Source organism: Leptopilina boulardi, unplaced genomic scaffold, assembly GCF_019393585.1.
Source record: "Leptopilina boulardi isolate dan_hultmark-lab unplaced genomic scaffold, ZJU_Lbou_2.1 LbouV2_390, whole genome shotgun sequence".
NCBI lineage: Eukaryota > Metazoa > Arthropoda > Insecta > Hymenoptera > Figitidae > Leptopilina > Leptopilina boulardi.
Genome location: NW_026137963.1, coordinates 1 through 26,646, shown reverse-complemented (window position 1 = coordinate 26,646; position 26,646 = coordinate 1). Strand labels below are relative to the sequence as shown.

The 26,646-nt window shown below is 22.6% G+C and overlaps 3 long non-coding RNA genes across 5 annotated transcripts; 2 read left to right on the top strand and 1 right to left on the bottom strand.

Annotated features, from left to right (window-relative positions):
• The first annotated feature begins 346 nt into the window (after window positions 1-346).
• LOC127288491 (uncharacterized) lies at window positions 347-25,458 on the top strand. 2 transcript variants are annotated; one of them, XR_007844050.1, is made up of 3 exons: window positions 347-1,368; window positions 14,446-14,703; window positions 24,897-25,458. It is a non-coding gene; the product is annotated as an uncharacterized LOC127288491 (long non-coding RNA). The 2 variants fall into 2 exon arrangements; XR_007844051.1 differs by lacking the exon at window positions 347-1,368 and adding an exon at window positions 5,236-5,326.
• Window positions 6,180-12,364, bottom strand: LOC127288494 (uncharacterized). Of its 2 annotated transcripts, none has more exons than XR_007844054.1 (3): window positions 12,271-12,364; window positions 8,255-8,486; window positions 6,180-6,339 (listed from the first exon to the last, which is right to left on the bottom strand). It is a non-coding gene; the product is annotated as an uncharacterized LOC127288494 (long non-coding RNA). The 2 variants fall into 2 exon arrangements; XR_007844053.1 differs by lacking the exon at window positions 12,271-12,364 and adding an exon at window positions 10,696-10,789.
• On the top strand, window positions 6,723-12,267 carry LOC127288492 (uncharacterized). Its single transcript, XR_007844052.1, has 3 exons — window positions 6,723-7,059; window positions 10,815-10,947; window positions 12,174-12,267. It is a non-coding gene; the product is annotated as an uncharacterized LOC127288492 (long non-coding RNA).
• Window positions 25,459-26,646: the final 1,188 nt, after the last annotated feature.

Sequence of the window (26,646 nt, the reverse complement as noted above, 5' to 3'; positions counted from 1 at the left end):
AAAGTATTTTGATTTTTTTGAAAATAATTGAAAATAGATTTTTGAAGGACGGTGTCGAGGTCACGGGGTCGGTGTCGTTTTTCGAAATTTGTTAACTTAATATAATAGAAGATGTTTCGTTTTAAATTAAGAAATGTTAAAATTATTAAGTTAAAAACATTTGATTTTAATGACACTTAAAATTAGACACAATATTATAGGTTACTAACTAAAAATTGAAAATACAACAATAAATAATAAAAAATAATAATAAAAAATTGAAAAAATCAAAAAATTCTTAAAAAATTGCAAAATAACCCTTTTTCGGGTTAAAAATGAAAAAAGATGTTACATAAAAATAGTTTGTAAGATTTTCTAACAGAATATACGCAAAGTATTTTGATTTATTTGAAAATAATTGAAAATAGATTTTTCAAAGACGGTGTCGAGGTCACGGGGTCGGTGTCGTTTTTCGAAATTTGTTAACTTAATATAATAGAAGATGTTTCGTTTTAAATTAAGAAATGTTAAAATTATTAAGTTAAAAACATTTGATTTTAATGACACTTAAAATTAGACACAATATTATAGGTTACTAACTAAAAATTGAAAATACAACAATAAATAATAAAAAATAATAATAAAAAATTGAAAAAATCAAAAAATTCTTAAAAAATTGCAAAATAACCATTTTTTGGGTTAAAATTGAAAAATAACCCTTTTTCGGGTTAAAATTGAAAAAAGATGTTACATAAAAATAGTTTGTAAGATTTTCTAACAGAATATACGCAAAGTATTTTGATTTATTTGAAAATAATTGAAAATAGATTTTTCAAGGACGGTGTCGAGGTCACGGGGTCGGTGTCGTTTTTCGAAATTTGTTAACTTAATATAATAGAAGATGTTTCGTTTTAAATTAAGAAATGTTAAAATTATTAAGTTAAAAACATTTGATTTTAATGACACTTAAAATTAGACACAATATTATAGGTTACTAACTAAAAATTGAAAATACAACAATAAATAATAAAAAATAATAATAAAAAATTGAAAAAATCAAAAAATTCTTAAAAAATTGCAAAATAACCATTTTTTGGGTTAAAATTGAAAAATAACCCTTTTTCGGGTTAAAATTGAAAAAAGATGTTACATAAAAATAGTTTGTAAGATTTTCTAACAGCATATATGCAAAGTATTTTGATTTATTTGAAAATAATTGAAAATAGATTTTTCAAGGACGGTGTCGAGGTCACGGGGTCGGTGTCGTTTTTCAAAATTTGTTAACTTAATATAATAGAAGATGTTTCGTTTTAAATTAAGAAATGTTAAAATTATTAAGTTAAAAACATTTGATTTTAATGACACTTAAAATTAGACACAATATTATAGGTTACTAACTAAAAATTGAAAATACAACAATAAATAATAAAAAATAATAATAAAAAATTGAAAAAATCAAAAAATTCTTAAAAAATTGCAAAATAACCCTTTTTCGGGTTAAAAATGAAAAAAGATGTTACATAAAAATAGTTTGTAAGATTTTCTAACAGAATATACGCAAAGTATTTTGATTTATTTGAAAATAATTGAAAATAGATTTTTCAAGGACGGTGTCGAGGTCACGGGGTCGGTGTCGTTTTTCGAAATTTGTTAACTTAATATAATAGAAGATGTTTCGTTTTAAATTAAGAAATGTTAAAATTATTAAGTTAAAAACATTTGATTTTAATGACACTTAAAATTAGACACAATATTATAGGTTACTAACTAAAAATTGAAAAAACAACAATAAATAATAAAAAATAATAATAAAAAAATGACAAAATCAAAAAATTCTTAAAAAATTGCAAAATAATCCTCTTTCGGGTTAAAATTGAAAAATAACCCTTTTTCGGGTTAAAAATGAAAAAAGATGTTACATAAAAATAGTTTGTAAGATTTTCTAACAGAATATATGCAAAGTATTTTGATTTATTTGAAAATAATTGAAAATAGATTTTTCAAGGACGGTGTCGAGGTCACGGGGTCGGTGTCGTTTTTCGAAATTTGTTAACTTAATATAATAGAAGATGTTTCGTTTTAAATTAAGAAATGTTAAAATTATTAAGTTAAAAACATTTGATTTTAATGACACTTAAAATTAGACACAATATTATAGGTTACTAACTAAAAATTGAAAATACAACAATAAATAATAAAAAATAATAATAAAAAATTGAAAAAATCAAAAAATTCTTAAAAAATTGCAAAATAACCCTTTTTTGGGTTAAAATTGAAAAATAATCCTTTTTCGGGTTAAAATTGAAAAAAGATGTTACATAAAAATAGTTTGTAAGATTTTCTAACAGCATATATGCAAAGTATTTTGATTTATTTGAAAATAATTGAAAATAGATTTTTCAAGGACGGTGTCGAGGTCACGGGGTCGGTGTCGTTTTTCGAAATTTGTTAACTTAATATAATAGAAGATGTTTCGTTTTAAATTAAGAAATGTTAAAATTATTAAGTTAAAAACATTTGATTTTAATGACACTTAAAATTAGACACAATATTATAGGTTACTAACTAAAAATTGAAAAAACAACAATAAATAATAAAAAATAATAATGAAAAATTGAAAAAATCAAAAAATTCTTAAAAAATTGCAAAATAACCCTTTTTCGGGTTAAAATTGAAAAACAATGTTACATAAAAAAAGTTTGTAAGATTTTCTAACAGCATATATGCAAAGTATTTTGATTTATTTGAAAATAATTGAAAATAGATTTTTCAAGGACGGTGTCGAGGTCACGGGGTCGGTGTCGTTTTTCGAAATTTGTTACCTTAATATAATAGAAGATGTTTCGTTTTAAATTAAGAAATGTTAAAATTATTAAGTTAAAAACATTTGATTTTAATGACACTTAAAATTAGACACAATAGTATAGGTTACTAACTAAAAATTGAAAAAACAACAATAAATAATAAAAAATAATAATAAAAAATTGAAAAAATCAAAAAATTCTTAAAAAATTGCAAAATAACCCTTTTTTGGGTTAAAATTGAAAAATAACCCTTTTTCGGGTTAAAATTGAAAAAAGATGTTACATAAAAATAGTTTGTAAGATTTTCTAACAGCATATATGCAAAGTATTTTGATTTATTTGAAAATAATTGAAAATAGATTTTTCAAGGACGGTGTCGAGGTCACGGGGTCGGGGTTGTTATTCGAAATTTGTTAACTTAATATAACACAGGCACACAAAAAAAAAAAAGTTGCCTGTTTCTTGAACTACACATATATTTCCTATAGTATTTTGGCCCGCTGAAACCGAATCTGAGCTCAGAATTGCTCCATCACCCTCAGTTTTTTTTTTAAATCGACCAAAACCACCCTTAAACGGACAAATTCACACTTCGGAGATAAAAAATAAATCAACTTATTTTTTTAAGAAACAAAATTTTACATCTACGAAACTTTGCTCCACTAACTCAAAAACAGAGCCAGCATTGATCCAGCACCCCCTGAATTTTTTTAATCGAAAAAACTACCCCTAATCTGAAGAATCAAATTCAGGAGGTAAAACAATAAAATAACTGATCAAAAAATTTTATAACCAGATATTTTTACTCCAGCAATGCAGAAACAAAGCCAGAAATGCTCCCTCACCCTCTAAAATTTTTTTAAATCGAAAAAACCACCCTTTAATAGAAAAATTCAAATTTAAGAAGTAAAAAAATATTAAATTACCGGCTTTTTTTAAAAACAGAACCTTACATTTTATAGTTTTGCTCTACTAACTCAAAAAAACAAAGCCAGCATTGATCCAGCACCCCCTGAATTTTTTTAATCGAAAAAAGTACCCCTAATCTGAAGAATCAAATTCAGGAGGTAAAACAATAAAATAACTGATTAAAAAATTTTATAACCAGATATTTTTACTCCAGCAATGCAGAAACAAAGCCAGAAATGCTCCCTCACACTCTAAAATTTTTTTAAATCGAAAAAACCACCCTTAAATAGAAAAATTCAAATTTAAGAAGTAAAAAAATATTAAATTACCTTTTTTTTTTTTAAAACAGAACCTTACATGTTTGTAGTTTTGCTCTACTAATTAAAAAAAATAAAGCCAGCATTGACCCATCACCCTCTGAATTTTTTTAATCGAAAAAACTACCCCTAATCTGAAGAATCAAATTCAGGAGATAAAACAACAAAATAACTAATTGAAAAATTTTACAGCCAGGTATGTTTCCGCATTGCTGGAGTAAAAATACCTAGTTATAAAATTTTAATCAGTTATTTTATTGTTTTACCTCCTAAGTTTGATTCTTCAGATTAAGGGTAGTTTTTTTTACTTAAAAAAATTCAGAGGGTGATGGATCAATGCTAGCTTTATTTTTTTGAGTTAGTAGAGCAAAACTACAAACATGTAAGGTTCTGTTTTTAAAAAAAGCCGGTAATTTAATATTTTTTTATTTCTTAAATTTGAATTTTTCTATTTAAGGGTGGTTTTTTCGATTTAAAAAAATTTTAGAGGGTGAGGGAGCATTTCTGGCTTTGTTTCTGCATTGCTGGAGTAAAAATATCTGCTTATAAAATTTGTCAATCAGTTATTTTGTTGTTTTATCTCCTGAATTTGATTCTTCAGATTAGGGGTAGTTTTTTCGATTAAAAAAATTCAGAGGGTGATGGGTCAATGCTGGCTTTATTTTTTTTAATTAGTAGAGCAAAACTACAAACATGTAAGGTTCTGTTTTTAAAAAAAGCCGGTAATTTAATATTTTTTTACTTCTTAAATTTGAATTTTTCTATTTAAGGGTGGTTTTTTCGATTTAAAAAAATTTTAGAGGGTGAGGGAGCATTTCTGGCTTTGTTTCTGCATTGCTGGAGTAAAAATATCTGGTTATAAAATTTTTTAATCAGTTATTTTATTGTTTTACCTCCTGAATTTGATTCTTCAGATTAGGGGTACTTTTTTCGATTAAAAAAATTCAGGGGGTGCTGGATCAATGCTGGCTCTGTTTTTGAGTTAGTGGAGCAAAGTTTCGTAGATGTAAAATTTGGTTTTTTTAAAAAATAAGTTGATTTATTTTTTATCTCCGAAGTGTGAATTTGTCCGTTTAAGGGTGGTTTTGGTCGATTTAAAAAAAAACTGAGGGTGATGGAGCAATTCTGAGCTCAGATTCGGTTTCAGCGGGCCAAAATACTATAGGAAATATATGTGTAGTTCAAGAAACAGACAACTTTTTTTTTTTGTGTGCCTGTGTAATAGAAGATGTTTCGTTTTAAATTAAGAAATGTTAAAATTATTAAGTTAAAAACATTTGATTTTAATGACACTTAAAATTAGACACAATATTTTAGGTTACTAACTAAAAATTGAAAAAACAACAATAAATAATAAAAAATAATAATAAAAAATTGACAAAATCAAAAAATTCTTAAAAAATTGCAAAATAACCCTTTTTGGGTTAAAATTGAAAAAAGATGTTACATAAAAATAGTTTGTAAGATTTTCTAACAGCATATATCCAAAGTATTTTGATTTATTTGAAAATAATTGAAAATAGATTTTTCAAGGACGGTGTCGTTTTTCGAAATTTGTTAACTTAATATAATAGAAGATGTTTCGTTTTAAATTAAGAAATGTTAAAGTTATTAAGTTAAAAACATTTGATTTTAATGACACTTAAAATTAGACACAATATTATAGGTTACTAACTAAAAATTGAAAAAACAACAATAAATAATAAAAAATAATAATAAAAAATTGAAAAAATCAAAAAATTCTTAACAAATTGCAAAATAACCCTTTTCTGGGTTAAAATTGAAAAAAGATGTTATATAAAAATAGTTTGTAAGATTTTCTAACAGCATATATGCAAAGTATTTTGATTTATTTGAAAATAATTGAAAATAGATTTCTCAAGGACGGTGTCGAGGTCACTGGGTCGGTGTCGTTTTTCGAAATTTGTTAACTTAATATAATAGAAGATGTTTCGTTTTAAATTAAGAAATGTTAAAATTATTAAGTTAAAAACATTTGATTTTAATGACACTTAAAATTAGACACAATATTATAGGTTACTAACTAAAAATTGAAAATAAAACAATAAATAATAAAAAATAATAATAAAAAATTGAAAAAATCAAAAAATTCTTAAAAAATGGCAAAATAACCCTTTTTTGGGTTAAAATTGAAAAATAACCCTTTTTCGGGTTAAAAATGAAAAAAGATGTTACATAAAAATAGTTTGTAAGATTTTCTAACAGCATATATGCAAAGTATTTTGATTTATTTGAAAATAATTGAAAATAGATTTTTCAAGGACGGTGTCGAGGTCACGGGGTCGGTGTTGTTTTTCGAAATTTGTTAACTTAATATAATAGAAGATGTTTCGTTTTAAATTAAGAAATGTTAAAGTTATTAAGTTAAAAACATTTGATTTTAATGACACTTAAAATTAGACACAATATTATAGGTTACTAACTAAAAATTGAAATAACAACAATAAATAATAAAAAATAATAATAAAAAATTAAAAAAATCAAAAAATTCTTAAAAAATTGCAAAATAACCCTTTTTGGGTTAAAATTGAAAAACGATGTTACATAAAAAAAGTTTGTAAGATTTTCTAACAGCATATATGCAAAGTATTTTGATTTATTTGAAAATAATTGAAAATAGATTTCTCAAGAACGGTGTCGTTTTTCGAAATTTGTTAACTTAATATAATTGAAGATGTTTCGTTTTAAATTAAGAAATGTTAAAGTTATTAAGTTAAAAACATTTGATTTTAATGACACTTAAAATTAGACACAATATTATAGTTTACTAACTAAAAATTGAAAAAACAACAATAAATAATAAAAAATAATAATAAAAAATTGAAAAAATCAAAAAATTCTTAAAAAATTGCAAAATAACCCTTTTTTGGGTTAAAATTGAAAAATAACCCTTTTTCGGGTTAAAATTGAAAAAAGATGTTACATAAAAATAGTTTGTAAGATTTTCTAACAGCATATATGCAAAGTATTTTGATTTATTTGAAAATAATTGAAAATAGATTTTTCAAGGACGGTGTCGAGGTCACGGTGTCGGGGTTGTTTTTCGAAATTTGTTAACTTAATATAATAGAAGATGTTTCGTTTTAAATTAAGAAATGTTAAAATTATTAAGTTAAAAACATTTGATTTTAATGACACTTAAAATTAGACACAATATTATAGGTTACTAACTAAAAATTGAAAAAATAACAATAAATAATAAAAAATAATAATAAAAAATTTAAAAAATCAAAAAATTCTTAAAAAATAGCAAAATAACCCTTTTTCGGGTTAAAATTGAAAAATAACCCTTCTTCGGGTTAAAATTGAAAAATAACCCTTTTTCGGGTTAAATTAAAAAAAGATGTTACATAAAAATAGTTTGTAAGATTTTCTAACACCATATATGCAAAGTATTTTGATTTATTTGAAAATAATTGAAAATAGATTTTTCAAGGACGGTTTCGAGGTCACGGGGTCGGTGTCGTTTGTCGAAATTTGTTAACTTAATATAATAGAAGATGTTTCGTTTTAAATTAAGAAATGTTAAAATTATTAAGTTAAAAACATTTGATTTTAATGACACTTAAAATTAGACACAATATTATAGGTTACTAACTAAAAATTGAAAAAACAACAATAAATAATAAAAAATAAAAATAAAAAATTGAAAAAATCAAAAAATTCTTAACAAATTGCAAAATAACCCTTTTTTGGGTTAAAATTGAAAAAAGATGTTATATAAAAATAGTTTGTAAGATTTTCTAACAGCATATATGCAAAGTATTTTGATTTATTTGAAAATAATTGAAAATAGATTTCTCAAGGACGGTGTCGAGGTCACTGGGTCGGTGTCGTTTTTCGAAATTTGTTAACTTAATATAATAGAAGATGTTTCGTTTTAAATTAAGAAATGTTAAAATTATTAAGTTAAAAACATTTGATTTTAATGACACTTAAAATTAGACACAATATTATAGGTTACTAACTAAAAATTGAAAAAACAACAATAAATAATAAAAAATAATAATGAAAAATTGAAAAAATCAAAAAATTCTTAAAAAATTGCAAAATAACCCTTTTTCGGGTTAAAATTGAAAAACGATGTTACATAAAAAAAGTTTGTAAGATTTTCTAACAGCATATATGCAAAGTATTTTGATTTATTTGAAAATAATTGAAAATAGATTTTTCAAGGACGGTGTCGAGGTCACGGGGTCGGTGTCGTTTTTCGAAATTTGTTACCTTAATATAATAGAAGATGTTTCGTTTTAAATTAAGAAATGTTAAAATTATTAAGTTAAAAACATTTGATTTTAATGACACTTAAAATTAGACACAATAGTATAGGTTACTAACTAAAAATTGAAAAAACAACAATAAATAATAAAAAATAATAATAAAAAATTGAAAAAATCAAAAAATTCTTAAAAAATTGCAAAATAACCCTTTTTTGGGTTAAAATTGAAAAATAACCCTTTTTCGGGTTAAAATTGAAAAAAGATGTTACATCAAAATACTTTGGATATATGCTGTTAGAAAATCTTACAAACTATTTTTATGTAACATCTTTTTTCAATTTTAACCCAAAAAGGGTTATTTTGCAATTTTTTAAGAATTTTTTGATTTTGTCAATTTTTTATTATTATTTTTTATTATTTATTGTTGTTTTTTCAATTTTTAGTTAGTAACCTAAAATATTGTGTCTGATTTTAAGTGTCATTAAAATCAAATGTTTTTAACTTAATAATTTTAACATTTCTTAATTTAAAACGAAACATCTTCTATTACACAGGCACACAAAAAAAAAAAGTTGTCTGTTTCTTGAACTACACATATATTTCCTATAGTATTTTGGCCCGCTGAAACCGAATCTGAGCTCAGAATTGCTCCATCACCCTCAGTTTTTTTTTAAATCGACCAAAACCACCCTTAAACGGACAAATTCACACTTCGGAGATAAAAAATAAATCAACTTATTTTTTAAAAAAACCAAATTTTACATCTACGAAACTTTGCTCCACTAACTCAAAAACAGAGCCAGCATTGATCCAGCACCCCCTGAATTTTTTTAATCGAAAAAACTACCCCTAATCTGAAGAATCAAATTCAGGAGGTAAAACAATAAAATAACTGATCAAAAAATTTTATAACCAGATATTTTTACTCCAGCAATGCAGAAACAAAGCCAGAAATGCTCCCTCACCCTCTAAAATTTTTTTAAATCGAAAAAACCACCCTTTAATAGAAAAATTCAAATTTAAGAAGTAAAAAAATATTAAATTACCGGCTTTTTTTAAAAACAGAACCTTACATTTTATAGTTTTGCTCTACTAACTCAAAAAAACAAAGCCATCATTGATCCAGCACCCCCTGATTTTTTTTAATCGAAAAAACTACCCCTAATCTGAAGAATCAAATTCAGGAGATAAAACAACAAAATAACTAATTGAAAAATTTTACAGCCAGGTATGTTTCCGCATTGCTGGAGTAAAAATACCTAGTTATAAAATTTTAATCAGTTATTTTATTGTTTTACCTCCTAAGTTTGATTCTTCAGATTAAGGGTAGTTTTTTTTATTTAAAAAAATTCAGAGGGTGATGGATCAATGCTAGCTTTATTTTTTTGAGTTAGTAGAGCAAAACTACAAACATGTAAGGTTCTGTTTTTAAAAAAAGCCGGTAATTTAATATTTTTTTATTTCTTAAATTTGAATTTTTCTATTTAAGGGTGGTTTTTTCGATTTAAAAAAATTTTAGAGGGTGAGGGAGCATTTCTGGCTTTGTTTCTGCATTGCTGGAGTAAAAATATCTGCTTATAAAATTTGTCAATCAGTTATTTTGTTGTTTTATCTCCTGAATTTGATTCTTCAGATTAGGGGTAGTTTTTTCGATTAAAAAAATTCAGAGGGTGATGGGTCAATGCTGGCTTTATTTTTTTTAATTAGTAGAGCAAAACTACAAACATGTAAGGTTCTGTTTTTAAAAAAAGCCGGTAATTTAATATTTTTTACTTCTTAAATTTGAATTTTTCTATTTAAGGGTGGTTTTTTCGATTTAAAAAAATTTTAGAGGGTGAGGGAGCATTTCTGGCTTTGTTTCTGCATTGCTGGAGTAAAAATATCTGGTTATAAAATTTTTTAATAAGTTATTTTATTGTTTTACCTCCTGAATTTGATTCTTCAGATTAGGGGTACTTTTTTCGATTAAAAAAATTCAGGGGGTGCTGGATCAATGCTGGCTCTGTTTTTGAGTTAGTGGAGCAAAGTTTCGTAGATGTAAAATTTGGTTTTTTTAAAAAATAAGTTGATTTATTTTTTATCTCCGAAGTGTGAATTTGTCCGTTTAAGGGTGGTTTTGGTCGATTTAAAAAAAAACTGAGGGTGATGGAGCAATTCTGAGCTCAGATTCGGTTTCAGCGGGCCAAAATACTATAGGAAATATATGTGTAGTTCAAGAAACAGACAACTTTTTTTTTTTGTGTGCCTGTGTAATAGAAGATGTTTCGTTTTAAATTAAGAAATGTTAAAATTATTAAGTTAAAAACATTTGATTTTAATGACACTTAAAATCAGACACAATATTTTAGGTTACTAACTAAAAATTGAAAAAACAACAATAAATAATAAAAAATAATAATAAAAAATTGACAAAATCAAAAAATTCTTAAAAAATTGCAAAATAACCCTTTTTGGGTTAAAATTGAAAAAAGATGTTACATAAAAATAGTTTGTAAGATTTTCTAACAGCATATATCCAAAGTATTTTGATTTATTTGAAAATAATTGAAAATAGATTTTTCAAGGACGGTGTCGTTTTTCGAAATTTGTTAACTTAATATAATAGAAGATGTTTCGTTTTAAATTAAGAAATGTTAAAATTATTAAGTTAAAAACATTTGATTTTAATGACACTTAAAATTAGACACAATATTATAGGTTACTAACTAAAAATTGAAAAAATAACAATAAATAATAAAAAATAATAATAAAAAATTTAAAAAATCAAAAAATTCTTAAAAAATAGCAAAATAACCCTTTTTCGGGTTAAAATTGAAAAATAACCCTTCTTCGGGTTAAAATTGAAAAATAACCCTTTTTCGGGTTAAATTAAAAAAAGATGTTACATAAAAATAGTTTGTAAGATTTTCTAACACCATATATGCAAAGTATTTTGATTTATTTGAAAATAATTGAAAATAGATTTTTCAAGGACGGTTTCGAGGTCACGGGGTCGGTGTCGTTTGTCGAAATTTGTTAACTTAATATAATAGAAGATGTTTCGTTTTAAATTAAGAAATGTTAAAATTATTAAGTTAAAAACATTTGATTTTAATGACACTTAAAATTAGACACAATATTATAGGTTACTAACTAAAAATTGAAAAAACAACAATAAATAATAAAAAATAAAAATAAAAAATTGAAAAAATCAAAAAATTCTTAACAAATTGCAAAATAACCCTTTTTTGGGTTAAAATTGAAAAAAGATGTTATATAAAAATAGTTTGTAAGATTTTCTAACAGCATATATGCAAAGTATTTTGATTTATTTGAAAATAATTGAAAATAGATTTCTCAAGGACGGTGTCGAGGTCACTGGGTCGGTGTCGTTTTTCGAAATTTGTTAACTTAATATAATAGAAGATGTTTCGTTTTAAATTAAGAAATGTTAAAATTATTAAGTTAAAAACATTTGATTTTAATGACACTTAAAATTAGACACAATATTATAGGTTACTAACTAAAAATTGAAAAAACAACAATAAATAATAAAAAATAATAATAAAAAAATGACAAAATCAAAAAATTCTTAAAAAATTGCAAAATAATCCTTTTTCGGGTTAAAATTGCAAAATAACCCTTTTTCGGGTTAAAATTGAAAAATAACCCTTTTTCGGGTTAAAAATGAAAAAAGATGTTACATAAAAATAGTTTGTAAGATTTTCTAACAGCATATATGCAAAGTATTTTGATTTATTTGAAAATAATTGAAAATAGATTTTTCAAGGACGGTGTCGAGGTCACGGGGTCGGTGTCGTTTTTCGAAATTTGTTAACTTAATATAATAGAAGATGTTTCGTTTTAAATTAAGAAATGTTAAAATTATTAAGTTAAAAAAAATTTGATTTTAATGACACTTAAAATTAGACACAATATTATAGGTTACTAACTAAAAATTGAAAAAACAACAATAAATAATAAAAAATAATAATAAAAAATTAAAAAAATCAAAAAATTCTTAAAAAATTGCAAAATAACCCTTTTTGGGTTAAAATTGAAAAAAGATGTTACATAAAAATAGTTTGTAAGATTTTCTAACAGCATATATCCAAAGTATTTTGATTTATTTGAAAATAATTGAAAATAGATTTTTCAAGGACGGTGTCGTTTTTCGAAATTTGTTAACTTAATATAATAGAAGATGTTTCGTTTTAAATTAAGAAATTTTAAAGTTATTAAGTTAAAAACATTTGATTTTAATGACACTTAAAATTAGACACAATATTATAGGTTACTAACTAAAAATTGAAAAAACAACAATAAATAATAAAAAATAATAATAAAAAATTGAAAAAATCAAAAAATTCTTAAAAAATTGCAAAATAACCCTTTTTGGGTTAAAATTGAAAAAAGATGTTACATAAAAATAGTTTGTAAGATTCTCTAACAGCATATATGCAAAGTATTTTGATTTATTTGAAAATAATTGAAAATAGATTTCTCAAGGACGGTGTCGTTTTTCGAAATTTGTTAACTTAATATAATAGAAGATGTTTCGTTTTAAATTAAGAAATGTTAAAGTTATTAAGTTAAAAACATTTGATTTTAATGACACGTAAAATTAGACACAATATTATAGGTTACTAACTAAAAATTGAAAAAACAACAATAAATAATAAAAAATAATAATAAAAAATTGAAAAAATCAAAAAATTCTTAACAAATTGAAAAATAACCCTTTTTCGGGTTAAAAATGAAAAAAGATGTTACATAAAAATAGTTTGTAAGATTTTCTAACAGAATATTTGCAAAGTATTTTGATTTATTTGAAAATAATTGAAAATAGATTTTTCAAGGACGGTGTCGAGGTCACGGTGTCGGGTTGTTTTTCGAAATTTGTTAACTTAATATAATAGAAGATGTTTCGTTTTAAATTAAGAAATGTTAAAATTATTAAGTTAAAAACATTTGATTTTAATGACACTTAAAATTAGACACAATATTATAGGTTACTAACTAAAAATTGAAAAAATAACAATAAATAATAAAAAATAATAATAAAAAATTTAAAAAATCAAAAAATTCTTAAAAAATAGCAAAATAACCCTTTTTCGGGTTAAAATTGAAAAATAACCCTTCTTCGGGTTAAAATTGAAAAATAACCCTTTTTCGGGTTAAATTAAAAAAAGATGTTACATAAAAATAGTTTGTAAGATTTTCTAACAGCATATATGCAAAGTATTTTGATTTATTTGAAAATAATTGAAAATAGATTTTTCAAGGACGGTGTCGAGGTCACGGGGTCGGTGTCGTTTTTCGAAATTTGTTAACTTAATATAATAGAAGATGTTTCGTTTTAAATTAAGAAATGTTAAAATTATTAAGTTAAAAACATTTGATTTTAATGACACTTAAAATTAGACACAATATTATAGGTTACTAACTAAAAATTGAAAAAACAACAATAAATAATAAAAAATAATAATAAAAAATTGAAAAAATCAAAAAATTCTTAACAAATTGCAAAATAACCCTTTTTTGGGTTAAAATTGAAAAAAGATGTTACATAAAAATAGTTTGTAAGATTTTCTAACAGCATATATGCAAAGTATTTTGATTTATTTGAAAATAATTGAAAATAGATTTTTCAAGGACGGTGTCGAGGTCACGGGGTCGGTGTCGTTTTTCGAAATTTGTTAACTTAATATAATAGAAGATGTTTCGTTTTAAATTAAGAAATGTTAAAATTATTAAGTTAAAAACATTTGATTTTAATGACACTTAAAATTAGACACAATATTATAGGTTAATAACTAAAAATTGAAAAAACAACAATAAATAATAAAAAATAATAATAAAAAAATGACAAAATCAAAAAATTCTTAAAAAATTGCAAAATAATCCTTTTTCGGGTTAAAATTGCAAAATAACCCTTTTTCGGGTTAAAATTGAAAAATAACCCTTTTTCGGGTTAAAAATGAAAAAAGATGTTACATAAAAATAGTTTGTAAGATTTTCTAACAGCATATATGCAAAGTATTTTGATTTATTTGAAAATAATTGAAAATAGATTTCTCAAGAACGGTGTCGTTTTTCGAAATTTGTTAACTTAATATAATTGAAGATGTTTCGTTTTAAATTAAGAAATGTTAAAGTTATTAAGTTAAAAACATTTGATTTTAATGACACTTAAAATTAGACACAATATTATAGGTTACTAACTAAAAATTGAAAAAACAACAATAAATAATAAAAAATAATAATAAAAAATTGAAAAAATCAAAAAATTCTTAAAAAATTGCAAAATAACCCTTTTTTGGGTTAAAATTGAAAAATAACCCTTTTTCGGGTTAAAATTGAAAAAAGATGTTACATAAAAATAGTTTGTAAGATTTTCTAACAGCATATATGCAAAGTATTTTGATTTATTTGAAAATAATTGAAAATAGATTTTTCAAGGACGGTGTCGAGGTCACGGTGTCGGGGTTGTTTTTCGAAATTTGTTAACTTAATATAATAGAAGATGTTTCGTTTTAAATTAAGAAATGTTAAAATTATTAAGTTAAAAACATTTGATTTTAATGACACTTAAAATTAGACACAATATTATAGGTTACTAACTAAAAATTGAAAAAATAACAATAAATAATAAAAAATAATAATAAAAAATTTAAAAAATCAAAAAATTCTTAAAAAATAGCAAAATAACCCTTTTTCGGGTTAAAATTGAAAAATAACCCTTTTTCGGGTTAAATTAAAAAAAGATGTTACATAAAAATAGTTTGTAAGATTTTCTAACACCATATATGCAAAGTATTTTGATTTATTTGAAAATAATTGAAAATAGATTTTTCAAGGACGGTTTCGAGGTCACGGGGTCGGTGTCGTTTGTCGAAATTTGTTAACTTAATATAATAGAAGATGTTTCGTTTTAAATTAAGAAATGTTAAAATTATTAAGTTAAAAACATTTGATTTTAATGACACTTAAAATTAGACACAATATTATAGGTTACTAACTAAAAATTGAAAAAACAACAATAAATAATAAAAAATAATAATAAAAAATTGAAAAAATCAAAAAATTCTTAACAAATTGCAAAATAACCCTTTTTTGGGTTAAAATTGAAAAAAGATGTTATATAAAAATAGTTTGTAAGATTTTCTAACAGCATATATGCAAAGTATTTTGATTTATTTGAAAATAATTGAAAATAGATTTCTCAAGGACGGTGTCGAGGTCACTGGGTCGGTGTCGTTTTTCGAAATTTGTTAACTTAATATAATAGAAGATGTTTCGTTTTAAATTAAGAAATGTTAAAATTATTAAGTTAAAAACATTTGATTTTAATGACACTTAAAATTAGACACAATATTATAGGTTACTAACTAAAAATTGAAAAAACAACAATAAATAATAAAAAATAATAATAAAAAAATGACAAAATCAAAAAATTCTTAAAAAATTGCAAAATAATCCTTTTTCGGGTTAAAATTGCAAAATAACCCTTTTTCGGGTTAAAATTGAAAAATAACCCTTTTTCGGGTTAAAAATGAAAAAAGATGTTACATAAAAATAGTTTGTAAGATTTTCTAACAGCATATATGCAAAGTATTTTGATTTATTTGAAAATAATTGAAAATAGATTTTTCAAGGACGGTGTCGAGGTCACGGGGTCGGTGTCGTTTTTCGAAATTTGTTAACTTAATATAATAGAAGATGTTTCGTTTTAAATTAAGAAATGTTAAAATTATTAAGTTAAAAAAATTTGATTTTAATGACACTTAAAATTAGACACAATATTATAGGTTACTAACTAAAAATTGAAAAAACAACAATAAATAATAAAAAATAATAATAAAAAATTAAAAAAATCAAAAAATTCTTAAAAAATTGCAAAATAACCCTTTTTGGGTTAAAATTGAAAAAAGATGTTACATAAAAATAGTTTGTAAGATTTTCTAACAGCATATATCCAAAGTATTTTGATTTATTTGAAAATAATTGAAAATAGATTTTTCAAGGACGGTGTCGTTTTTCGAAATTTGTTAACTTAATATAATAGAAGATGTTTCGTTTTAAATTAAGAAATTTTAAAGTTATTAAGTTAAAAACATTTGATTTTAATGACACTTAAAATTAGACACAATATTATAGGTTACTAACTAAAAATTGAAAAAACAACAATAAATAATAAAAAATAATAATAAAAAATTGAAAAAATCAAAAAATTCTTAAAAAATTGCAAAATAACCCTTTTTGGGTTAAAATTGAAAAAAGATGTTACATAAAAATAGTTTGTAAGATTCTCTAACAGCATATATGCAAAGTATTTTGATTTATTTGAAAATAATTGAAAATAGATTTCTCAAGGACGGTGTCGTTTTTCGAAATTTGTTAACTTAATATAATAGAAGATGTTTCGTTTTAAATTAAGAAATGTTAAAGTTATTAAGTTAAAAACATTTGATTTTAATGACACTTAAAATTAGACACAATATTATAGGTTACTAACTAAAAATTGAAAAAACAACAATAAATAATAAAAAATAATAATAAAAAATTGAAAAAATCAAAAAATTCTTAACAAATTGAAAAATAACCCTTTTTCGGGTTAAAAATGAAAAAAGATGTTACATAAAAATAGTTTGTAAGATTTTCTAACAGAATATTTGCAAAGTATTTTGATTTATTTGAAAATAATTGAAAATAGATTTTTCAAGGACGGTGTCGAGGTCACGGTGTCGGGGTTGTTTTTCGAAATTTGTTAACTTAATATAATAGAAGATGTTTCGTTTTAAATTAAGAAATGTTAAAATTATTAAGTTAAAAACATTTGATTTTAATGACACTTAAAATTAGACACAATATTATAGGTTACTAACTAAAAATTGAAAAAATAACAATAAATAATAAAAAATAATAATAAAAAATTGAAAAAATCAAAAAATTCTTAAAAAATTGCAAAATAACCCTTTTTCGGGTTAAAATTGCAAAATAACCCTTTTTCGGGTTAAAATTAAAAAATTACCCTTTTTCGGGTTAAAAATGAAAAAAGATGTTACATAAAAATAGTTTGTAAGATTTTCTAACAGCATATATGCAAAGTATTTTGATTTATTTGAAAATAATTGAAAATAGATTTTTCAAGGACGGTGTCGAGGTCACGGGGTCGGTGTCGTTTTTCGAAATTTGTTAACTTAATATAATAGAAGATGTTTCGTTTTAAATTAAGAAATGTTAAAATTATTAAGTTAAAAACATTTGATTTTAATGACACTTAAAATTAGACACAATATTATAGGTTACTAACTAAAAATTGAAAAAACAACAATAAATAATAAAAAATAATAATAAAAAATTGAAAAAATCAAAAAATTCTTAACAAATTGCAAAATAACACTTTTTTGGGTTAAAATTGAAAAAAAATGTTATATAAAAATAGTTTGTAAGATTTTCTAACAGCATATATGCAAAGTATTTTGATTTATTTGAAAATAATTGAAAATAGATTTTTCAAGGACGGTGTCGAGGTCACGGGGTCGGTGTCGTTTTTCGAAATTTGTTAACTTAATATAATAGAAGATGTTTCGTTTTAAATTAAGAAATGTTAAAATTATTAAGTTAAAAACATTTGATTTTAATGACACTTAAAATTAGACACAATATTATAGGTTACTAACTAAAAATTGAAAAAACAACAATAAATAATAAAAAATAATAATAAAAAAATGACAAAATCAAAAAATTCTTAAAAAATTGCAAAATAATCCTTTTTCGGGTTAAAATTGCAAAATAACCCTTTTTCGGGTTAAAATTGAAAAATAACCCTTTTTCGGGTTAAAAATGAAAAAAGATGTTACATAAAAATAGTTTGTAAGATTTTCTAACAGCATATATGCAAAGTATTTTGATTTATTTGAAAATAATTGAAAATAGATTTTTCAAGGACGGTGTCGAGGTCACGGGGTCGGTGTCGTTTTTCGAAATTTGTTAACTTAATATAATAGAAGATGTTTCGTTTTAAATTAAGAAATGTTAAAATTATTAAGTTAAAAACATTTGATTTTAATGACACTTAAAATTAGACACAATATTATAGGTTACTAACTAAAAATTGAAAAAACAACAATAAATAATAAAAAATAATAATAAAAAATTGAAAAAATCAAAAAATTCTTAAAAAATTGCAAAATAACCCTTTTTGGGTTAAAATTGAAAAAAGATGTTACATAAAAATAGTTTGTAAGATTTTCTAACAGCATATATGCAAAGTATTTTGATTTATTTGAAAATAATTGAAAATAGATTTTTCAAGGACGGTGTCGTTTTTCGAAATTTGTTAACTTAATATAATAGAAGATGTTTCGTTTTAAATTAAGAAATGTTAAAGTTATTAAGTTAAAAACATTTGATTTTAATGACACTTAAAATTAGACACAATATTATAGGTTACTAACTAAAAATTGAAAAAACAACAATAAATAATAAAAAATAATAATAAAAAATTGAAAAAATCAAAAAATTCTTAAAAAATTGCAAAATAACCCTTTTTGGGTTAAAATTGAAAAAAGATGTTACATAAAAATAGTTGGTAAGATTTTCTAACAGCATATATGCAAAGTATTTTGATTTATTTGAAAATAATTGAAAATAGATTTCTCAAGAACGGTGTCGTTTTTCGAAATTTGTTAACTTAATATAATTGAAGATGTTTCGTTTTAAATTAAGAAATGTTAAAGTTATTAAGTTAAAAACATTTGATTTTAATGACACTTAAAATTAGACACAATATTATAGGTTACTAACTAAAAATTGAAAAAACAACAATAAATAATAAAAAATAATAATAAAAAATTGAAAAAATCAAAAAATTCTTAACAAATTGAAAAATAACCCTTTTTCGGGTTAAAAATGAAAAAAGATGTTACATAAAAATAGTTTGTAAGATTTTCTAACAGCATATATGCAAAGTATTTTGATTTATTTGAAAATAATTGAAAATAGATTTTTCAAGGACGGTGTCGAGGTCACGGTGTCGGGGTTGTTTTTCGAAATTTGTTAACTTAATATAATAGAAGATGTTTCGTTTTAAATTAAGAAATGTTAAAATTATTAAGTTAAAAACATTTGATTTTAATGACACTTAAAATTAGACACAATATTATAGGTTACTAACTAAAAATTGAAAAAACAACAATAAATAATAAAAAATAATAATAAAAAATTGAAAAAATCAAAAAATTCTTAAAAAATTGCAAAATAATCCTTTTTCGGGTTAAAATTGCAAAATAACCCTTTTTCTGTTTAAAATTGAAAAATAACCCTTTTTCGGGTTAAAAATGAAGAAAGATGTTACATAAAAATAGTTTGTAAGATTTTCTAACAGCATATATGCAAAGTATTTTGATTTATTTGAAAATAATTGAAAATAGATTTTTCAAGGACGGTGTCGAGGTCACGGGGTCGGTGTCGTTTTTCGAAATTTGTTAACTTAATATAATAGAAGATGTTTCGTTTTAAATTAAGAAATGTTAAAATTATTAAGTTAAAAACATTTGATTTTAATGACACTTAAAATTAGACACAATATTATAGGTTACTAACTAAAAATTGAAAAAACAACAATAAATAATAAAAAATAATAATGAAAAATTGAAAAAATAAAAAAATCTTAAAAAATTGCAAAATAACCCTTTTTCGGGTTAAAATTGAAAAAAGATGTTACATAAAAAAAGTTTGTAAGATTTTCTAACAGCATATATGCAAAGTATTTTGATTTATTTGAAAATAATTGAAAATAGATTTTTCAAAGACGGTGTCGAGGTCACGGGGTCGGTGTCGTTTTTCGAAATTTGTTAACTTAATATAATAGAAGATGTTTCGTTTTAAATTAAGAAATGTTAAAATTATTAAGTTAAAAACATTTGATTTTAATGACACTTAAAATTAGACACAATATTATAGGTTACTAACTAAAAATTGAAAAAACAACAATAAATAATAAAAAATAATAATAAAAAAATGACAAAATCAAAAAATTCTTAAAAAATTGCAAAATAATCCTTTTTCGGGTTAAAATTGCAAAATAACCCTTTTTCTGGTTAAAATTGAAAAATAACCCTTTTTCGGGTTAAAAATGAAAAAAGATGTTACATAAAAATAGTTTGTAAGATTTTCTAACAGCATATATGCAAAGTATTTTGATTTATTTGAAAATAATTGAAAATAGATTTTTCAAGGACGGTGTCGAGGTCACGGGGTCGGTGTCGTTTTTCGAAATTTGTTAACTTAATATAATAGAAGATGTTTCGTTTTAAATTAAGAAATGTTAAAATTATTAAGTTAAAAACATTTCATTTTAATGACACTTAAAATTAGACACAATATTATAGGTTACTAACTAAAAATTGAAAAAACAACAATAAATAATAAAAAATAATAATGAAAAATTGAAAAAATCAAAAAATTCTTAAAAAATTGCAAAATAACCCTTTTTCGGGTTAAAATTGAAAAAAGATGTTACATAAAAAAAGTTTGTAAGATTTTCTAACAGCATATATGCAAAGTATTTTGATTTATTTGAAAATAATTGAAAATAGATTTTTCAACGACGGTGTCGAGGTCACGGGGTCGGTGTCGTTTTTCGAAATTTGTTAACTTAATATAATAGAAGATGTTTCGTTTTAAATTAAGAAATGTTAAAATTATTAAGTTAAAAACATTTGATTTTAATGACACTTAAAATTAGACACAATATTATAGGTTACTAACTAAAAATTGAAAAAACAACAATAAATAATAAAAAATAATAATAAAAAAATGACAAAATCAAAAAATTCTTAAAAAATTGCAAAATAATCCTTTTTCGGGTTAAAATTGCAAAATAACCCTTTTTCGGGTTAAAATTGAAAAATAACCCTTTTTCGGGTTAAAAATGAAAAAAGATGTTACATAAAAATAGTTTGTAAGATTTTCTAACAGCATATATGCAAAGTATTTTGATTTATTTGAAAATAATTGAAAATAGATTTTTCAAGGACGGTGTCGAGGTCACGGGGTCGGTGTCGTTTTTCGAAATTTGTTAACTTAATATAATAGAAGATGTTTCGTTTTAAATTAAGAAATGTTAAAATTATTAAGTTAAAAACATTTGATTTTAATGACACTTAAAATTAGACACAATATTATAGGTTACTAACTAAAAATTGAAAAAACAACAATAAATAATAAAAAATAATAATGAAAAATTGAAAAAATCAAAAAATTCTTAAAAAATTGCAAAATAACCCTTTTTCGGGTTAAAATTGAAAAAAGATGTTACATAAAAAAAGTTTGTAAGATTTTCTAACAGCATATATGCAAAGTATTTTGATTTATTTGAAAATAATTGAAAATAGATTTTTCAAGACGGTGTCGAGGTCACGGGGTCGGTGTCGTTTTTCGAAATTTGTTAACTTAATATAATAGAAGATGTTTCGTTTTAAATTAAGAAATGTTAAAATTATTAAGTTAAAAACATTTGATTTTAATGACACTTAAAATTAGACACAATATTATAGGTTACTAACTAAAAATTGAAAAAACAACAATAAATAATAAAAAATAATAATAAAAAAATGACAAAATCAAAAAATTCTTAAAAAATTGCAAAATAATCCTTTTTCGGGTTAAAATTGCAAAATAACCCTTTTTCGGGTTAAAATTGAAAAATAACCCTTTTTCGGGTTAAAAATGAAAAAAGATGTTACATAAAAATAGTTTGTAAGATTTTCTAACAGCATATATGCAAAGTATTTTGATTTATTTGAAAATAATTGAAAATAGATTTTTCAAGGACGGTGTCGAGGTCACGGGGTCGGTGTCGTTTTTCGAAATTTGTTAACTTAATATAATAGAAGATGTTTCGTTTTAAATTAAGAAATGTTAAAATTATTAAGTTAAAAACATTTGATTTTAATGACACTTAAAATTAGACACAATATTATAGGTTACTAACTAAAAATTGAAAAAACAACAATAAATAATAAAAAATAATAATAAAAAATTGAAAAAATCAAAAAATTCTTAAAAAATTGCAAAATAACCCTTTTTGGGTTAAAATTGAAAAAAGATGTTACATAAAAATAGTTTGTAAGATTTTCTAACAGCATATATGCAAAGTATTTTGATTTATTTGAAAATAATTGAAAATAGATTTTTCAAGGACGGTGTCGAGGTCAGGGGGCGGTGTCGTTTTTCGAAATTTGTTAACTTAATATAATAGAAGATGTTTCGTTTTAAAATAAGAAATGTTAAAATTATTAAGTTAAAAACATTTGATTTTAATGACACTTAAAATTAGACACAATATTATAGGTTACTAACTAAAAATTGAAAAAACAACAATAAATAATAAAAAATAATAATAAAAAATTGACAAAATCAAAAAATTCTAAAAATTGCAAAATAATCCTTTTCGGGTTAAAATTGCAAAATAACCCTTTTTCGGGTTAAAATTGAAAAATAACCCTTTTTCGGGTTAAAAATGAAAAAAGATGTTACATAAAAATAGTTTGTAAGATTTTCTAACAGCATATATGCAAAGTATTTTGATTTATTTGAAAATAATTGAAAATAGATTTTTCAAGGACGGGTCGAGGTCACGGGGTCGGTGTCGTTTTTCGAAATTTGTTAACTTAATATAATAGAAGATGTTTCGTTTTAAATTAAGAAATGTTAAAATTATTAAGTTAAAAACATTTGATTTTAATGACACTTAAAATTAGACACAATATTATAGGTTACTAACTAAAAATTGAAAAAACAACAATAAATAATAAAAAATAATAATGAAAAATTGAAAAAATCAAAAAATTCTTAAAAAATTGCAAAATAACCCTTTTTCGGGTTAAAATTGAAAAAAGATGTTACATAAAAAAAGTTTGTAAGATTTTCTAACAGCATATATGCAAAGTATTTTGATTTATTTGAAAATAATTGAAAATAGATTTTTCAAGGACGGTGTCGAGGTCACGGGGTCGGTGTCGTTTTTCGAAATTTGTTAACTTAATATAATAGAAGATGTTTCGTTTTAAATTAAGAAATGTTAAAATTATTAAGTTAAAAACATTTGATTTTAATGACACTTAAAATTAGACACAATATTATAGGTTACTAACTAAAAATTGAAAAAATAACAATAAATAATAAAAAATAATAATAAAAAAATGACAAAATCAAAAAATTCTTAAAAAATTGCAAAATAATCCTTTTTCGGGTTAAAATTGCAAAATAACCCTTTTTCTGTTTAAAATTGAAAAATAACCCTTTTTCGGGTTAAAAATGAAGAAAGATGTTACATAAAAATAGTTTGTAAGATTTTCTAACAGCATATATGCAAAGTATTTTGATTTATTTGAAAATAATTGAAAATAGATTTTTCAAGGACGGTGTCGAGGTCACGGGGTCGGTGTCGTTTTTCGAAATTTGTTAACTTAATATAATAGAAGATGTTTCGTTTTAAATTAAGAAATGTTAAAATTATTAAGTTAAAAACATTTCATTTTAATGACACTTAAAATTAGACACAATATTATAGGTTACTAACTAAAAATTGAAAAAACAACAATAAATAATAAAAAATAATAATGAAAAATTGAAAAAATCAAAAAATTCTTAAAAAATTGCAAAATAATCCTTTTTCGGGTTAAAATTGCAAAATAACCCTTTTTCTGTTTAAAATTGAAAAATAACCCTTTTTCGGGTTAAAAATGAAGAAAGATGTTACATAAAAATAGTTTGTAAGATTTTCTAACAGCATATATGCAAAGTATTTTGATTTATTTGAAAATAATTGAAAATAGATTTTTCAAGGACGGTGTCGAGGTCACGGGGTCGGTGTCGTTTTTCGAAATTTGTTAACTTAATATAATAGAAGATGTTTCGTTTTAAATTAAGAAATGTTAAAATTATTAAGTTAAAAACATTTCATTTTAATGACACTTAAAATTAGACACAATATTATAGGTTACTAACTAAAAATTGAAAAAACAACAATAAATAATAAAAAATAATAATGAAAAATTGAAAAAATAAAAAAATCTTAAAAAATTGCAAAATAACCCTTTTTCGGGTTAAAATTGAAAAAAGATGTTACATAAAAAAAGTTTGTAAGATTTTCTAACAGCATATATGCAAAGTATTTTGATTTATTTGAAAATAATTGAAAATAGATTTTTCAAAGACGGTGTCGAAGTCACGGGGTCGGTGTCGTTTTTCGAAATTTGTTAACTTAATATAATAGAAGATGTTTCGTTTTAAATTAAGAAATGTTAAAATTATTAAGTTAAAAACATTTGATTTTAATGACACTTAAAATTAGACACAATATTATAGGTTACTAACTAAAAATTGAAAAAACAACAATAAATAATAAAAAATAATAATAAAAAAATGACAAAATCAAAAAATTCTTAAAAAATTGCAAAATAATCCTTTTTCGGGTTAAAATTGCAAAATAACCCTTTTTCTGGTTAAAATTGAAAAATAACCCTTTTTCGGGTTAAAAATGAAAAAAGATGTTACATAAAAATAGTTTGTAAGATTTTCTAACAGCATATATGCAAAGTATTTTGATTTATTTGAAAATAATTGAAAATAGATTTTTCAAGGACGGTGTCGAGGTCACGGGGTCGGTGTCGTTTTTCGAAATTTGTTAACTTAATATAATAGAAGATGTTTCGTTTTAAATTAAGAAATGTTAAAATTATTAAGTTAAAAACATTTCATTTTAATGACACTTAAAATTAGACACAATATTATAGGTTACTAACTAAAAATTGAAAAAACAACAATAAATAATAAAAAATAATAATGAAAAATTGAAAAAATCAAAAAATTCTTAAAAAATTGCAAAATAACCCTTTTTCGGGTTAAAATTGAAAAAAGATGTTACATAAAAAAAGTTTGTAAGATTTTCTAACAGCATATATGCAAAGTATTTTGATTTATTTGAAAATAATTGAAAATAGATTTTTCAAGGACGGTGTCGAGGTCACGGGGTCGGTGTCGTTTTTCGAAATTTGTTAACTTAATATAATAGAAGATGTTTCGTTTTAAATTAAGAAATGTTAAAATTATTAAGTTAAAAACATTTGATTTTAATGACACTTAAAATTAGACACAATATTATAGGTTACTAACTAAAAATTGAAAAAACAACAATAAATAATAAAAAATAATAATAAAAAAATGACAAAATCAAAAAATTCTTAAAAAATTGCAAAATAATCCTTTTTCGGGTTAAAATTGCAAAATAACCCTTTTTCGGGTTAAAATTGAAAAATAACCCTTTTTCGGGTTAAAAATGAAAAAAGATGTTACATAAAAATAGTTTGTAAGATTTTCTAACAGCATATATGCAAAGTATTTTGATTTATTTGAAAATAATTGAAAATAGATTTTTCAAGGACGGTGTCGAGGTCACGGGGTCGGTGTCGTTTTTCGAAATTTGTTAACTTAATATAATAGAAGATGTTTCGTTTTAAATTAAGAAATGTTAAAATTATTAAGTTAAAAACATTTGATTTTAATGACACTTAAAATTAGACACAATATTATAGGTTACTAACTAAAAATTGAAAAAACAACAATAAATAATAAAAAATAATAATAAAAAATTGAAAAAATCAAAAAATTCTTAAAAAATTGCAAAATAACCCTTTTTCGGGTTAAAATTGAAAAATAACCCTTTTTCGGGTTATAAATGAAAAAAGATGTTACATAAAAATAGTTTGTAAGATTTTCTAACAGCATATATGCAAAGTATTTTGATTTATTTGAAAATAATTGAAAATAGATTTTTCAAGGACGGTGTCGAGGTCACGGGGTCGGTGTCGTTTTTCGAAATTTGTTAACTTAATATAATAGAAGATGTTTCGTTTTAAATTAAGAAATGTTAAAATTATTAAGTTAAAAACATTTCATTTTAATGACACTTAAAATTAGACACAATATTATAGGTTACTAACTAAAAATTGAAAAAACAACAATAAATAATAAAAAATAATAATAAAAAATTGAAAAAATCAAAAAATTCTTAAAAAATTGCAAAATAACCGTTTTTTGGGTTAAAATTGAAAAAAGATGTTATATAAAAATAGTTTGTAAGATTTTCTAACAGCATATATGCAAAGTATTTTGATTTATTTGAAAATAATTGAAAAAAGATTTCTCAAAGACGGTGTCGAGGTCACGGGGTCGGTGTCGTTTTTCGAAATTTGTTAACTTAATATAATAGAAGATGTTTCGTTTTAAATTAAGAAATGTTAAAATTATTAAGTTAAAAACATTTGATTTTAATGACACTTAAAATTAGACACAATATTATAGGTTACTAACTAAAAATTGAAAAAACAACAATAAATAATAAAA